Genomic DNA, 17,878 nt, shown 5'->3' on the forward strand with positions numbered 1-17,878 from the left:
TTGAGAGTAATTTGCTTTTGTAGATTATTTTGTTTAAGAATAAAACACTGGCAAGATATCATGGAAGTGTTTCACTCTGCATATGCTGTAGCCTGGAACATGAATTTGCACTATTTTGGAGACTTCAAATCGAGTTCAGGTGCTTTATGCTAGATGTATTTTATGTTGGTACAGGAAGAACCAAGGAAGAAGGTTGGCAGGATTGCACAAGAAGTCAGAATAAGTACCCTAACAACAGCTTCTGGCCTTGCAGACTCCTCTAGTGCGACTCAATCAGTACTGCTAGCCAGTTTACATGTAGATTTGTTTTGGAAAAGTCTGTATCAATTTCAATTGAACTGTACACTTCTTAACAACAACAAGAATATTATAGGTGTGAAATGCACCCATCTTGAAGGCAAAGCCAAGTACCTGTGTGCTAGGTCTCACCATCACTGGGAATCAGGACCTCCTAAACAGTCTACAGGAGAGAGCAGATGGCTCATTTTTCTTCCTTGGCAGAAAAATCTGTGCAGCACAGGCCCTTGTTTTCCAGCAATCCCCAGAGTGCTTCTGGCAACAGGACAGGCTGGAGCATAGCCAGATATGGGTGAAAAAAACTGCAGGGAGGGAGTGGGACTTTTCATGCCTTTTTCCCCTGATCTTTACTCCAACTTACTTCCAAAGGTAACAAAACTCAAAGAGCCTTTGATTAAGGCTCTCCTTCCCTTAACTATGACATTTCGGTTCCTTATCCTGTTGGCCAGAGATAACATTCCTAACCATGCTCCATTTGCCTGCTTCATGCTACAGATCAGAAACCTTGTTCCTGTTGGCTTCTGCAGCAAGCAGCTCCAGTGCAGGCAGAGCATCTCACCAGCACGAGTTGTGATTCAGCACCTGCAGCCATCGGTTGTGTCCTCTTAGCACTACTCAGTCTCTTGGTGTACAACCATTCTTCCTCCCCAGACCCTTGACTTCCTCCAGGTTGCTGTCACGATGACCAGCCTGATCCCTGCCTGGCATCACTACAGCCTCAGTCCTGCCTGTTTCTTTTAAATTTGTCTCAAATTGTTTCTCTAACGACTGCAAGTGGCAGATAGTTAATCACCTTGTATCAGTCCCCACAAACCAGTGAAAAAAGCTGTTGACAGCAAAGGTGAGACAAATAAAGGTAGGGCTGGACATGAGCATATCAAACGAGTCCCACAGCATGTGGCAGTGACTGAAGCTGTGGTCTCTGCTGCTTCCAGCTGACTGAATGAAGGAACTGAACAGGTTTAGGACATCCAGCCCTTGTTCTGCAGGCCCAGACTCAGTCTTTCCTGGCAAATATCTCAAGATACGTCACATCAGTGCAGGTGGTTGTATTTAGTCTTGTGTGCTTTGCTTCTGCAGCTGAGCACTGACATGTGGGGCTGGCCGGGCTCCCAGGCACCTGCTGGTGGGAGGATGGAGCAGACCTGTACTCATATCCACAGGTGCTTGTCTCAACCACCCCGTTTCCTTGCTGTGGCAGTATCACATGCAATACCTATAGATAACCCATGGCAGGGCTGGTGGTCCGTAGGATAGAAAGTTTTTCTCGATGTCTGACTTAAGTCTCCACACCAGTATATTAAGTCAGTTTCTTGTCTTATACATGATGGACATGGAAAACGATTAGTCACCATTGTCTTTTCATAACAAACTTTTGCATAGTTTAAATATGTCATCATGTCTTCTCTTAGTCTTCTCTTCTCCTAGACTAAACAGTCTAATTCTTTCAACCTCCCCTTGTTCTACATCCATTATCATTTTTTTTATAGCTTTCATCTGGACTCCCTCCAACTGTCTCCTTCCCCTGACAGCACGGTAGGCAGAGCTGGACAGAACAAACAGAATAGAGAAAAAAATAATCACTTGATTTGTATATAGTATTATCATGAATATATATCAGACTGCCTTTTTCTGCAACTGCTTATCATCCTGATTTATAATTTGCTTATAGATCACTATAACCTCCCTGCAGATCCTTCCTGCAGTACTGCTGCCCAGCAAGACTTTCTACATCTGCACACTTGCGTTAGTCTTCAGTGGTGATCTGCTCTGTACAGATTCCTTATGCATTAATTTCAGAATAATTACCCAAATTACTGCAATCACAATGAACTCTAAGCCTATCTTGTAAACTGTTTTATATCACATCTGATTTTACAAATCTCTTTTTTATTACTGAAGATCCTCAAATATATGTTAGGCATCAGGATTATAACTGGCTTCTTTTGAGAACCCTGATGGAAGTGTATGGTTGAATACCTCAAACATTTTCTTTGGTTGTGCCCACCTCTCAGATGAGCTGCAGTTATGTTGTAGAACATAAACTTACCTTTGTTTGTCAGCCACGTTTGCATACAACAGCCCAAGGTAACTGGTGTCTCAGCCACAAAAGTCAACACACAGATGCAGTGCTCGTGGCAGAATTCTTCCATCCAGGAAGCCAAGAGACAACTATCTTGGATGTTGTCTTCACTCCTTGAAGTAGTCTGTGGATTATTTTCAAGAGCCAGTAAACTAATCCCTTCTGTAAAGCAATTTCAACTAAAAATCACAGCCTTCTCTGACCATGGAAGCCTGCCATTGTTTTTAAGATTAATCTGCAACTTTTTAAACACATCTCAAATAAAATTGCTGAAGGAACTATGCTGGATGACATGCCTCTTCAGTGTAATAGCAACCACAAAGAGATGAGATATAACTAGCTCCATCCCTACTGCTGTGACAGGTAGACCACATACAGAATAATCAATATAACTCTCAGATAACCTGAGAACAAAACCAGAGCTAAATCTGATGGTCTGATATGTAGTTCTAAAACACATCTGAATGTAAAAAAAAAAAAAAAAAAGGTGAAAAAATGAAATGGTGAGCAAGATAAATCCTGTATTGATAGAACAGTCGATGTGAGTATTGGTCTCAGACCAAAAACCAGTTTTATATAATGTGTTACGTGCCAAACTGCAACACTACATCTATAACCTTTGTTTGTTTGTTTTACTTTAGGAAAGGATCTATGTGATTCAGCTCTTTGAGCATGTTTCTTGTTTTCTTTATTGAAAATTGTCTGTAAAAGTTATTTCAGACCTCTGTAAGCAGATGATAAATAACCACATTTTAGTTAAACTAGAACTTTCTTAATAGCGTTTTCTTACCCTGCTATCAGTGCTATTTCAGTAGCATTGTGGGTAACAACAGCATTTTTCTTTTTCTGAGAGGCTCCAAATATTAGAATTATTTTAGGGGAGTGGGTTTGGATTCAGTTTGTATTCATACTGATGGGTTATATATCATGTGTATTATATAATGCCTGTAATTTAAGAATCCACAACGAAAACAAAACATTTATTATATTCTGAGGCATTTCCAGGGAGTGAATAACTATGATTAACTGAATAGGCCATTAGCTACCACTATTACTCTGCTCAGATGCAGCTGAAAAAGCATTTCTTTAGTGGTAAAAATATTTGGCAGCAGTGCACTTGCAAAAAAAAAAAAAATCTTTCTAAATGACATTTTTGGAAAGTCCTCTACATTCTTAGGCATCTCCAAATAAATTGTATTTAAAGGCACCAGACTGAATTTTGCTAGGTTGAAGCAGTTCAGGATACATAAGTATATAATTTTGTTGAATATTATATTTCACAAATCTTATTTTAACGTTAGTAGGAATTCAGTAATTAAAGTAGCTATGGTGATAAAGTTTACTTTGGATTTATTAAGATTTCTTACTCAATTATCTCCATTACACTATAGGTATTTATTCCTCGTCAGATGTGTTTGTTCTCTGCTGAACATATGTTTTTCCAACTATTTATATCACTGCAGAGGCATGTGCTACAATTAGAGAATAAAATATATTCTGGCTCAGTTTATAATTGCAGAATTACCAATGAAATACTGATAGCAAGATTTTTCTATCAGTGCTACAAACCAAATAGCACAGCCATCCTAACTGTTGAACAACTTTTTCACTATTTTTCACTTTTTTAAAATGTTGTTTTGTCATTGAGATATGTGCTGAAAAGAACAACCTCTCATGCAGCTTTTATTACAATATCTTTTTTTTTTTTTTTGGTTTACTAAAACTTTTGCTTATAGCAAAGGAATTTGCCTTTGTGATGAATTTTTGTTCAAAAGAAAAAGCAGAATATATCTTCAGGGTACAAGAAGGGAATTCAGATTGTTTTTGAATTGAATATTCTCAACAGCTTAATCTGATTGGAGACTGAGTATTCTCTGAGGTTTCTTTATCTTTCTCTGGCTCAAACAATTCATTAATATATCTTCATGCTTGGCATGTCAGATCTCTTCAGAAATGCTGGTGGTAGTTACAGTTAGAGACAATTATAACAATTAGCACAAATATTTCTGGTTTAAATCTTTTGGTGAATAGGAATGATATGAACTTGGCTATGTTGTTCTCTGGAGATCCTTGACATCCGGAGCCAGCTGTGCTCTTCTGCCACAGAGAGCTGATGGATGACTTTCTGAAGCTTGGGTGGTCTGTGCTGGAGCTGGGGAACAAAAATCCTAGCTCTAGTGATAGGCTAGGCTAGAAGTTTTTGAAAAGATGATTGTCTCTGCTCAATTCATGTTGAACTTGACTTCAGTTTTCCCATTTCTGAAAAATGTATCTATTGTTTAAAAAAGCTAAATATTTTTAAGCGCCTCATGTAGAATGCCCAACAAACTCGAAACCTCACAAGATTTCAGAATCAAGCAGATGTAAAAGGCATCATTTTAAAATCAATGATATCAAGCAATAGCAATTACCATTGTTTAAAACCAGATCAAAGTCTTTTTTTTGTCAGACTTAACAGTGAGAATAGTGGTGATAGAGATGTTCTTATGTTGACATGAAGAGTGCCTTGGTCTGTATTTTAAAAGAGAAAAGTGAACTCAGCAGCAGGTAAAATAATAAATTATTTTGTTTCCTCAATTAAGATTTCTTTTGGTCCTGTATTAGAGTATTTCTTAAGATTTTGCTAATAATTAAGATAATTTATACAGAACTATTTTTTTTTCTAAAGGACAATAAAGATTATTCTTCTAAAAATATAGATTTAGCCATTTAACATATCTAAAATGTATTGTGAATGAATGTCGAAACAAATTATGCTGAACAGTTAGTCCACTTAATCCTCCAGCATTAGTAGTAAGTAATTGAGAACCCATAGCTGGAGTAATAATGGAAAATAATCTTTAAGAAGTGCAAGAACCTTGCATATGCCCTGAAACTCTGTCATCCCATAATGGGTATCTGAGGCATTTTTTGTATGTTGTGGTACTTGATTGGAGTAACTGTAATGGATGTGCAGTAACACCATTATATATTCAATCAATGTTTTTATAACATGCCCAGAGACAGGCAACTAGAAAATGGAGTTAATGATCTGAAGAAAATGATCTACAGAAAGATTGTCTCCAGCTTATTTAGTGTTCGACAGATTTACTAAGAATAAAGAGACATTTATAGACTAAAAAGAATATGGGGCTAAGGTATTCTGTTTACATAATTTATAAATTCAAAATTAAAGGCACCAAAATATATCTAGTGCCAAGCCCCATAAGACAGAGTCAGCATTGAAATTGTTTACTTTCTGATCAATAGGAGCTAAGGTCACAGAGAAACCACATGTAATGATAAATTGTATCTTATACCTAAAATAAATTTATTTAAGGCATTAATTTAAGCTGCTTCTTATCAGTAATTATATTTACATGTAGACTGGTATTTGTCAAACAATTTTCAGTATATTTAGGAGAATCTTTAGGTTCCAAGGTTCTTGCAACTTTCTTGGCTATTCCTACATTTCTAATTCTCCTGGGAGGCAATTCCTGCACTTCGCTATTGGAAATGGCATTTCTACTGCAGAGTGGGAGCTGTACAGAGCATGTGGAAAGGAAGCTGAAGGCCTCCACTGCGTGACTAAAGGCAGAGAGAAGACAAAACTCTTAGACAGCAAAAGGGCGTGCAACCATGGCAAAGCTTAATTCTGCAGATTGGAAAAGTCCTAGCAGATAACTGCAAGTGTGATTTTACTTCATCCAAAGAAAATGTTGAAAGACTAGGATGCAGTTTAATAATACAAAAGTAAAGTCAGACATTTAAAGAAAGACAATTTCTGCAATTACTTGTTGGAGATATTAAAATGAGATAAAAGCAAAGTATGTTTATTAGTTGTGAGATGTCACTGAGCAATGGGTGTAAAACAGCTGTGTAAAAGGTAAATGCTATCTTAGGGCATATTAAATAAGATATTTCCAGCAGAGATAATGAAATTATCAGTGCCTTTATAGATGGTCTTTATAGGATATAGTATGGAAGTGTCATCACTCATGTCATCACTCATGTTCAAGGACTGAATCAGACTGAAACAGTCACAGAGGCAAGCTTTGGAAAAGAATAGAAAAACTTACAAGGCAAGTGGACATGAATAGGTGTTGACTAATTTAATCTAGTAAAAGGAAACCTGGGAAAGAGACTATGGTCACATTCTCTGTAACTGCCTTCAAGTTGTACACACCAGAAAAGCAGAAAGTCTGCTTACTGTAGACACAAACCTCGGGGATATATATTGGTCATGCATAAATGTAAGCTGCAAATTATTATTAAATTAAGAAAAAAAATGGGGGGGGGGGGGGGGAAGAAGGTGTGGGGAGAGAGGATCTAGCCATCAGAGCAATGAATTTCTGAAAGAGTAGAAGAACTGATGATACAGAGCTCAGTCAGTCAATGGAAAGGAGCAAAAGGAGTCTGCAATCTATGACCTTTCTTCTTGTTTTCCCGTATGTGGTACCCATTCTACTCTGCATAGCAAAGGGCTACAGACAATTTTGCATGCTCCTGAGATTGCTCTTGGGAATGAGAAGTTCTCAGTGAGATGGCAAGCAAAGGTTGAAAAGCTAGATGAGGCTTCAGCTGTGAAAAAGAAGAAAAGGTTTGTTGTTTGTCTCATTATCTCCACAAGCCATCAGAGAGGTATGGCCCTGACTAAGGTGCAGAAAGGCAAGAGAGCTTCAAGCTCATTTCAGGGTCATAATGCTGATTTTGGTTTAAGCTTGCTTCCTCAACATCGCTGGAAGGTCAACAGAGTCTATTACTGCTTTGAGATGGGATGGGGTGCTACGCTGCGCTGTTGACAACTGCTTGCTCTCTGGTCCAGCTGAACATCAGTGACCGTGCAATGACTTCATATCTGCTTTGTCCTAGTGCAACCAAGTACCACCACCACAGCTGCTGCTTTGCTGCTATTCCTTGGTGAGAGAGGTGGCTGCTGAGCATTCTTTCTCCTCCTCTTCCTCCCACTCCCATCTTCTCCTCCCAGCTCCACCCCAGTGGAGGCTCATGCTGGAGGAAAGCAGTGGTGAAGAGCTATTGGGACAAACTACAACATTCACCTGCACCCTGGAAGCAAACAGCTCCCCAAATCAGTCTCAGGTGCCTTGAGGCGGAGCAAAAGTAGTCCTGCAGCCAAGCCCAGCTGAGCAGAGATTAAGGCTACTCTTTGTACCTTCAAGTCATCTTTTGCAGTTTCCAGCTCTCACGCTCTGCCGCACCATAGCCACCACAGCGAGTATGGCTTGGCTCAAGTGCAGACTGAGCGTGCTAGCCAGTGTGTCAGGAGCTGGCTCCTGGTCAAGATTCAGTCCCCTAGCTGTGTGGACTTCAGCCAACAGTAACGTAAATCCTTGTCTCCCTCACAGCATTGATGAGTGGGATAACTGCTTCAGCCTGCAAATCTGGCAGGCATCAAATCTGGCTGTTTCTTGTCCTGCACAAGTCAAACAAGAAAAATCACAGCTTCAAAAATTGTGAGACTGGCTTTAAAATCTTGAGAAATCTTAAAATTGATGCTCTGGAAATCACTTTTATCTTGTCCTTTGTTTTTCTCAGCTTCTTCTGAGCCTATCAGTGCCTAGAGTCACATTTTGCACATTTTCTTTGCATATCTATGAGCACACAAAAGTAAGCTAAAAGATGAAAACTGAGGTTTCACCACATGAGCAGGTGAGGCCTTACAGAAAAAAATCACATCATGGAGTACATAAAAAAAGCTCCAGAGTTGACAAGGCCATATTTGATAAAGCCAAGGGCTGCGTTTGGCCAGAGTTTGCACAGCTGCAATGAGGATAGGTTCGGATTCCAGCATCTTTACTGAGGGATATACAGAGGCATAGATTACCTGAAAGTTGGGGAATCAAGTGGGAGGTCAGGGATGGCTTCAGTCATTGGCTCGTGCCATGCATTTGCAGTCATACATCAGGGAAACTGCTGCAAGACTGCAAAATTCCCCCTCCAGTGCAGAAGTTGCCCAAGCCCACAACGAGTTGCAGGGACCCAGGCTGTGTTTGGAGGGCTGGCAATTGGGTTATCACTTTGTACCTCAGTCATGTCTGACTTACAGAATGCAGTATGATGCTCTACTGTTCATTTCTAGCTGATATTACCTACATATATACCACCACACTCAATGCAGAAAAGCTTATAAATTAAGCAGATTTTTTTAACATGTTGTATAAGAATTTTTCCAATGATTTAAAATTCTTTTCAAGAATGGCATATGCTACTTTTTTTCTAACTGTTTCATGAGGTGGTCAAGCTGGCAGATCCTTGTTAGTTTTAAAATATATTTTTAAATACATTATTTGAAAGTTTAGAGATTTCTTTATCCATTGTATTTAAGGGTAATTTGAATTTAGTTCATTGAAGCTTCTTTGTATGATATCAAGACTCTTAGATGTATTCTAATACATCTAATCTTTTTCTGCTTAATGTTAGTCCATTAATTTGTTTAAAAAAAAAATAGCTATGGGAATTTCCGTGTAATACAAGTACAGAAATATTACAATAATTCAGATAACTCATTCATGCCCCCCCCCCCAAAAAAAAAACACTTTTTACTGAGTCTTATAAATAACCATCAAAATTTTCAGATTTCCTACTACCTGTTTAGATATGACATCAAAATATGCAACATGAAATGATGTTCAAAATAATAGTATTATCTTGATAGAGTCTTCACTAACATCAGTGACAGATGTTTCATAGTTTAATTCAAGTATATAATAGCTAGCATTTCCTCACCATAAAGTTTAAGACATTTAGGAACAAGCAGATTAAGATATTTCCTTCTCAGTAGTTTTCTCTCTAATCATAAATTTTCACTGAAATTTGAGGTCAGTTAAAACTTGGATGTTTTATGGTGCTTGCTAACTTCAGAAAGACTTTTGCATTTGCTATCATTATTGCTGTTAATTCATTTTCTATTTGGTAACTTCAGAGTTATTTGCCCTCTGTTACTAATTTCCCTCTGTCAATCAACATGCTAATGTTACACTGCTCTATATGCAGACTCATGTTTCTTGCTTTTGCAAAAATGAGTGGGACTCACCTAACTTTATCCTTGCAAAACATTTACACTGCAAATCTGGCGGTTTTGTCTCTGTAGTGTAGAGAGCTCTCAGCAGTGGGAGACAGACACCCACACACCTCTAGGGCTGCTTCCTGCTGCTTACATTAGGCACTTCAGAAAGCGTGGGACAAATTCTCTTTCAGAGGTGCCCAACACTGAGATACCTATGTTTAGAGAACTGAATCCCATCCTTAGAAAACCACCCCTGGTGAGCTGAATCACCCCCAACACCACTCCATATGACCAGAGCAGCTCCTTTACATGTGGTTTGAGGTATAGGGAGAGATTTTGTGTGTATTAGAATCACAACTCTTTATGCAGCTTCAGCCATCATTGAGAAGTGGCAGTCCCTCAAAAAATAAAAAATAAAATGCACTGGATATGGATGACTTGATGTGCAGTCCCCACTTCTCTATCAGGAGATGATGGTGTTGTAATAACTATGCATAGGAAGCAGGATTCAACGGTGAAGAGTTTGCCTTCCCTTGCTTGCAAAGCAGTCAAGCTATGCCGATTTAATTTCTGGATTCCCATGAGAATTATGAAGATCTTTTAAGAGAGAAGTCACCATGTCACATACATCTTTCTGTAACATCAGAGCAACAGCAGCTCTGCTGCTGCTGCTGAGCAAGCTGCTGCTCAGATCCTCTCTTAGCTGTACTTCTGATTGAGAGGTTTGTCTTTCCTTGCCTTTCACTGGCATCAAAATTCTTGATCTAAGGAAAGGTAGGAAATTCTAGCCCGGACTCTAACAAAATGAGGAAAGTAATTTTATTATCTGGATGCCTACAACTCGTAGTGAAGTCTCTTAAATCCTTTTAATTTAAACCCCCGAAGCTATTCTCAGAGAACTGAAGACATCTGGTTAATCTCAGACTCAGGACTTTTGACTTCCCATAACAAGCAGAGATTTCTGTGAGAACCCTTCCCTGCCTTGGCGGGCAGACAGCTGGTTGTACATCATGACGGGTGCTGGCTCAGGCTGATTAGCCCATCCCTCCCTCTCATATTTCCTTCTTTTCCGCTGAAGAAAGTAGAAAGCATTTGTATGTTCTCTTTATGCTGTTGTCTTGCTGTAACCACATGCTTTTCAGAGGAGAGACAGTTTCTCTGTTCACTGGAAATGTAATGCGATACATAGAATCACAGAACATACATCCCTAAATATCAAATCAAATGAATTTTCTTGTTACTTAAAGGTCAGTTTTGCATGGTATTTAGTAACTAGTTGGTATTTCAACTTCCACTGGTCTCCAGTTCTTCCAGTCCAGAACTGAAAACATAGCATTGAACATCAGTGTGGAGGAACTGAGGTCTTGGGCTCCACTTCAGGAAGCAAGTTATTTCACTCTTGTGAGTGGCTCAGATAACATAAATAGAATATATCACAGAATGAGAAGTAGAAAAAGTCTAGCATGTAACCCTTATTAGGTAAGAAGAATGATCTGTGTCTCCTGCATTTGTGCAGTTGTCTTGTTTGTTATGTTTCTGATCAAGAACTTATGCAAAGAGTAAACAGTAATTGTGCAGTTTGGAGTTTTGTGACACTATGTAACTAATGTATTTCCAATGAAAGCATTGCAGTGATGTCTTTGTTTTCTAAGTGAAGGTTTCCATTGAACAAAAATCAGTTTTAGGCGGTTATGAAAGAATTCCATTATGCTTAAATTGAAAAATATTCCAAAGAGCACATACTTCATAAAGCTAGCATACAGATGTACAATCAGTTCTTAGCAAGACTGCATTCTCACTTGAAATCTTTTCTCCATAATGCTTTCATTTTCAAAGTGTATATAATAATTCATTGTAAAAGATTTACTAGCATTGCCTGCTTTGTTTGAACAGCACTGTATGGCAATATATTTCAGTTGTTTATATGCTCATGTGCTCTAGGGAAACTGAGCTAGAATAAATTATTATGAAGTGAGTGCATAAATGATTTGGAAATCATATGCAGAGACTAGTTCTCAATGATACACTGTTAAGTGCACTTCTGCAAATATTTTTTCTTGTTCTGGTACTATTCAGTATTCTCATTGAGGGTTTGGATGAAAGGCTAGGAGATAGGCTTAATAAATACATAAACCAAAATAAACATGTTGGAAGCAAGGCTTACAGTTGAAAATGATCTTGATAAAGTAGTGGTGTAGCCTAGAAAATATCAACTTTCCAGCAGTTAAATTAGAACTGCAGAACTGGACAGGTAGGTAAGCACAGTCAGCTGAAAAATATACAAATGGAAAATGCCTGGCCAGGCAGCAGTTCTGCAAAAAAGACCCGTGTTGTAATGATCCCAAGCTGAACAAGCGCCAGTGATATCATGCTACCGCAAATGAGGCCAGTCTTATTGTGGGCTACATGAACAGGAGTAATAAAGCATAAAATGTAACTATTTTAATCTACTCAGTACTGATAAGGCAATGGTGCTTTACTGAGCTCCAGGAATTGCAGCTGAAGCAGGATCCAGTCCAACTAGAGAGCATTAAGGACAGGCCAATGAGCCTAGTCAAAGATCTAAAACACATGGGCCTTCAGGGGAAGACTGAAGGGTTGTTTAGTCTAGAAATGAGAAGGTGGAAGGGATACATGATAGCAGCCTTCCTATAGCAATAGGTGACTCTGAAGACGAAGGGATTTAACTGCCATGTATGCTGTCAGAATGGGAAGGGAATAATATGCTTAAATCTATGCGAGGATGATTTAATGTAATCATCAGGGGGAAAAAAAATAGTGGCAAGGAAAAGTGTAGCCCTTGAATAGGTTGTTTAGAGGGAACTCCTGGAATCTACAGCCTTGTAGAAGTTTAAAAATAGGTCAGACAAACATTGGTGAGCACAGCGTAGGTCAGAGATGGATGAAGTGATCAATCAAAGTACCTGCTAGCCTTAGTCCTTTAGGGATTTCTTTGTATGTGAAAATGATGAGGCTAATAACTGTACATACAAAAAACACTCTGGGTATCTTCACAAAATTTCAGGGTACGTAACAAGAAAATTAATATTAGTTCTGGAATTTATTGTATGATATCTGTATTTACATTAGACTGAAGCAGTTATATTTTTTCTAAATTTGCCAATGTCAGCATTAATTTAAAATAACTAATGTCCAATGGTTTTATGAATGGTCTTTGTGAAATAAATAGGTGAATACAGTCAGATTCCTGTGGTAGGACACAAAACACTTAATTGCAGTAATGTGAAAGGTCAGTCTTTAGTTCAATTATAGTGAATAGAAAAAAGAAGGACACCTTTTAGAGATTACCTATGGAGTCGAAGAATCACCCTCCAAAGATATCTCTGTCTCTCTCTGTACTTATACCGTAGCAATCATATATTGCAGGAACAGGCTGCCCAGGGAGGTGGTGGAGTCACCATCCCTGGAAGTCTTTAAAAGACGTTTAGATGTAGAGCTTAGGGATATGGTTTAGTGGGGACTGTTAGTGTTAGGTTAGAGGTTGGACTCGATGATCTTGAGGTCTCTTCCAACCTAGAAATTTTGTGATTCTGTGATTCAGGAGTATGGTTAGTCTTTCTTTTTCTCAGTCTGTGATATTAAAGGTTTAGTTCCTTGTAAAACAAATGTACCTGGTCTTCATAGAGGACTATCTGGATAAAATTTAATTGTCAGGAAATCAGAGTAGCTAACCTAGTAGTCTTTTCTGAGCCTCAGTTCTGTGAAGCCCACTGAATGAGTCACTTATAAAACACTAGGAAATGGTTAATAGTTGTTATCAATACATAATTGACATGACCAATATGTGTCAGAGATAGTTATACACCAAATCTACGTAAGACACTTATTAACCTGTTGGATTCTTTAATTCTTTAATAACCATCTAAATCACTTATACTGTATCTTGTGTACACTGTTTGTGAAAGACTAAACGGCACTTCTAGCCAGGAAATCTTCTATAAAAGATCAACTCTTCTTTACAGACATAATATACTAATGAAGTATACATAATATACTAAAACACTAAGTTAATGGACAATTAAAAGGAAATTAATAATACTTCTAAACAGTATGTTTGATCCTCACTAATAATACAGGAACCATGTATTATGAGACATCTTTCTCCCTCAAAAGCATCCTGTAGGTTACAGAGAGATGGTAAACCTCATCAGAAATCTGTAATTTATGAAAAATTGCTATTTCCTGGTAAAAAAAAAAAAAAAAAACAGTCTCATTTACAGGACTTTTTAGAAATTGGAAATACACTCCAAGAACCAGTGATGACTAGTTATTGTTCCTTTTGTCAACAGGCAAGATGAAGGAGGTTCTGGCAGCTTACCATGTCCCGGGCTCTGCAGAGTTAAGTGAGACGTGCGCCCATGTTCTAGCATGCATCACATCGCATCTTGGGTCTGAAGTGCCAGAAGGATCCCAGCGCTGCAGACTGAGACGGCTCTGAGCACCTCAGTACCCCGTTTCTGACAGAACCCAGGGGTGGCAAACTTACATACCAGTATTACCTGTCTGGGGCAGGTTTAATTTTATAAATTAAAGCCATAAACTCTATGAGTTTCTAGACCATATTTGTGCTGTTGAGGATGATCTGCTCAAATGAACAGTTTTGCATCCATCGGAGAGACAGGTTCTTCTGCTGGACCAGAAGATGACAGCGGACTGTATATTGTACCTAATATCATTTGTAGCATCTCCTAGTGCAAATAATTGAAGAACAGGTTGCAAGAAAATCCTCTAGGGAATAAGATATGCTTTGTTTTGGTCTACAAATTTTAAGAAATGTTTTGTTTTGTTTTGTTTTGTTTTAAAATAACCACTTTTACATAACACTATGTGTGCAGTCTATGTGCAGCTCTTCACTGTGACTATCTGTATTCCAGAGATGATGAATTCTTTGTGAGACACCTGAACCTTTTTAGATTTGTGATGAAACCTTAAATTATGAAAGTATCATGGAAAAATAGAATGGAAAGTTTCCAGGGCTTTTATTTGAGTAGATGTCTCCAATTACTTCCTGTTAGTGTCCTGAAAGGTGAAGAAAAGATCAGGAAGTAGGAAAAAAAAAAAAAAAAGACAAAAAAATGATTTTTTTTTTATATATATATATATATATATCCACCTATCAGAACATGTGTTGATTAAATAACCAAGGGGAGAGAAACAGCTAACTTATCTGAGCCCTCACATGAAAGGTCTGTGATTTGGGGCAGTATTTGCTCGTTTTGTCTTGCAAATAGCTATAGAAAAGAAGGAATATGTATATGCCCCACCATATGTGAAAAGGACATACCTGCCATTCCTTTATTTATTTTTGCTCTTTCAAACATTAAAGTGCCAGTTATTTGGAATGCTGTAGTCTGTGGTCTCTTTAAACTTGTTTAGTGAGATCCTTTCAGCAAGAACATTCCCATGATGGTGTAACTGCATGGTGACCACAGCTTCGGGCCTGTATAATAAAGATCTAAATTCATATTTTTGTTTCTGACCATTTTCTCTACCTCCATGTCAGATCTGCAAAGTGTATGGTTAGAATCACGTTTCTTGCTGATCACTGTTCAGAAGATTTGATGAAAACTGTTAGAGAGGAAGGTATTCATACACTTGGGCACTGTTTCTCCTTTGCATCATTATTTACATCAGGTTAAAGGGCAGAGGGATACAAAATGTTAGCAAATCAATAGTGATGCTTAAATTGAATTTGCACACAAGGCCCCAGGGCAATGAGGAGATCAGTCTCTTCACATCCTGGATTTATGGTCATACTAAAGTACTTGACATCTGGTGTCTATTAATTAGTAAGCCTGGAAGGGTAGAGGAGGAAAAAGCTGCAGAAAAGCTGAGTCTAAGCTGGCTTTGATTTGCTGTGTGTGATATATTGTGCTGAGCATATGCACATCTGAGCATAAAAGCCAATTAGATTCTCTTTCTTTCCTCCTTATTTTCTTCTTCGAAGACAAAATTTTAAACTATAAAAATGTTCACGTAGCAACTGAGTTTGTGTGAGCAAAGACCGCACAATGCATTTCAAAAGTTAACATTGTCCTGACAAGGCTACTTTACCATGCTGTATATATATGTATGGTTTTGTCCTGCTGAAGGTGTTGTTAGCTCATAGTAAATATCTGAGTTTGTGTCAACAGAACAACCTTAATCTTTGAGGTCTTAATCTGGCTTCACTGTGGCCCTGCATTTCATGTAGTCAAAAAAGGACGGTAGGGTGCTCACCACTCCTGAGCACTCTCCACAGCAGTGCATTAAGTGGGGATAGGGTCAGACAGCAACATTTCCTGAGCAATGCAAGATGCTCTAATGCTGCTCAAAGGAGGCAGTCCTCTCTCCCCAACCTGCACAGTCACACTGACTCCCTGCTGGTGGCACAGACAGCTGTACACCTATGAGGCTTTCTGGTCTGGTTGAAAACTGCCCTGTTTTGGAGCTTAGCTCTTGTGCTGGTTCAGACATCAGGGAGGAGGTGGGAACACCTTTTTAGCAGCAGTTCAGTTTTAGGTCAGCTCACACTGATGGAGGAACAATGCATGCCTTCAGGTATCTCTAACTTTCAGTTAACTAACCTTACAACCAAACTTTCTAGTTAAGCACAATGCTTGCTTATGGCCAAAAACATTCCTTAATTCACTGAATAAAGCAATAAAGCATGAGAAATTAATTAGTTCTTTTTTTTTTTTTTTGGGGGGGGGGAGGGGAGGAGAAGTGGTTACCTATGCAACAGCTTTATTTTAAGTACAAGAAAAATACATTGCTGTGAGAGGAACACATTCTTGGCATTCAAATTATTCTGCAGAGCAACACTTTTTCAGAAAAGCAGAAGTGAGAGCTGTGTGCTTTAGCAATACCAGGGCAGTATAAGTCTCCCATGCTAGCATATCTTTTGCTATTGATGAAGTATATGCTCTGTATTTGGACAGCTGGACCCACCAGATCTGTAGATGCTTGAGCTTGACCATGACACCATTTGAATTTGAATGTCAAAACTAATTGCCTCAAGAGCAGGGCCTGTGTCAGAGAAATGCTTTTTTTGTCTGTGCCTACTGGGAGCTGCTGGAAGCCTGGCCACTCTATTGGGTGAACTTTTCTGATGAGATGTATGCTGCTGCCCATCTGTTAAAAGAGCGATTAAAAAACAAAACAAAACAAAACAGGCAAACCTCCTGGCACTGTGGTAAGGGCAGAGGTTGGGCTTTTTGTTCTTGGGATAAATCCTCTTTTCAAAATCTTCCACTTGCTTTCTCCCAGCATCTGGACAAGCCCTTCTTTGTGAAGGGACATGAATATGGAGAGACCTACAGTGCATCCATCTCTTCTAGTCAGTTCCAAAGGAACATTTCTAAAGTCATTGTTTTCTAGCAACTTTAAGCATTTGAATTGTGGTAGCAGTGGCTTTACAAACAGCATTAGCTAACTTTGATGGGTTAGATCAATTCAATATTTGCACAGCTAGAACAAATACTTAATGTGGACGATGTGGCTTAGTAGGCAATGTGTTGGTTTCTCTGACTGCATTTGATGTCTAAATATGTAGCTCTCATACAAATAGGTTGGTCTTCAGTCATTTTCTTAGCAGACAATAATCCAGTCCAAGAATAAGAAAATCTGTTGAGGGCCCAGACCTGGAAAAAAATAGTAGACTTAGGAAAAAGTCATTTGTCCAGTGTTGTTTGGGTACTGAACATCTTAGAAACAGTTGAGTATTCAGGTCACAGCTAGGATTTTGGTGACGAAATATGAGCTAAGTGTCTCTGCAATGGCTGATCATACAAAATCTTACCTGTGACTGCAGATCTCTTCCTACTGCCGAGTCTTTGCTTTGATAGCAAGGCCTTTTACAAATATCAGTCTGCTTTAGGTTACTTTGTTACATTCACTAGCTTTTGAACTGCTGTGTACACTTGCTGTTAATGATTCAGATTATTCACATAGAGAAAACCCCAGCAGTTGGCTATCAAATTGTTATTTACTTGTCAGTCATTGCCTCACAAATCCCAAGCTTTTGAGAAACCATGAGCTTATCTTATGAACAATTATCTTTTACTTTTTAAGTTCTCTGTTGTGACCATCATCTAGAAACCTCCAAATACTTTTCAAATATTAAATGGAGCAGTCTCACAAAGATTCCAGGTAGCATACATGTTTATTCTAATTTGTAAGTATATAAGCCAAGTCACTGAAGGGCTAGGTAGCTTCACTGATGTTTCACAAGAAGTTGCCGCACTGCAGTCAACAATACACAAAAATAATGATTACCTTGTAAAAATACCGACCTCTTAAAAAGTTGTTAGCATCATCTTTCTCACTTACTGTGGTGTTTTAATCTTACCTAAAGAGAACCTCTCAGGCAACAGCTTCATTTCACCTCAGCTTCCCCAACAGCTCCATACAGGTCTGCTCTCCATCTTGCAAGGAAGAAGCTGCATAACTCCTTATGATAGCCTTAGCTTCCTCCTGGAACATCTGTAAAC

At 38.6% G+C, this 17,878-nt stretch overlaps 1 protein-coding gene across 1 annotated transcript in view; it reads left to right on the forward strand.

Moving 5' to 3' along the window:
• Window positions 1–14,997, forward strand: part of SCAF8 (SR-related CTD associated factor 8) — a 92,277-nt gene extending 77,280 nt beyond the window's left edge. The window contains exon 21 of the mRNA XM_068677161.1: window positions 13,697–14,997. The gene's annotated coding sequence lies outside the window, so the exon portion shown is untranslated. The remainder of the gene's footprint in view (window positions 1–13,696) is intronic.
• Window positions 14,998–17,878: the final 2,881 nt, after the last annotated feature.

The sequence above is a fragment of the Anas acuta genome, chromosome 3 (genome assembly GCF_963932015.1).
Source record: "Anas acuta chromosome 3, bAnaAcu1.1, whole genome shotgun sequence".
Taxonomy (NCBI): Eukaryota; Metazoa; Chordata; class Aves; order Anseriformes; family Anatidae; genus Anas; species Anas acuta.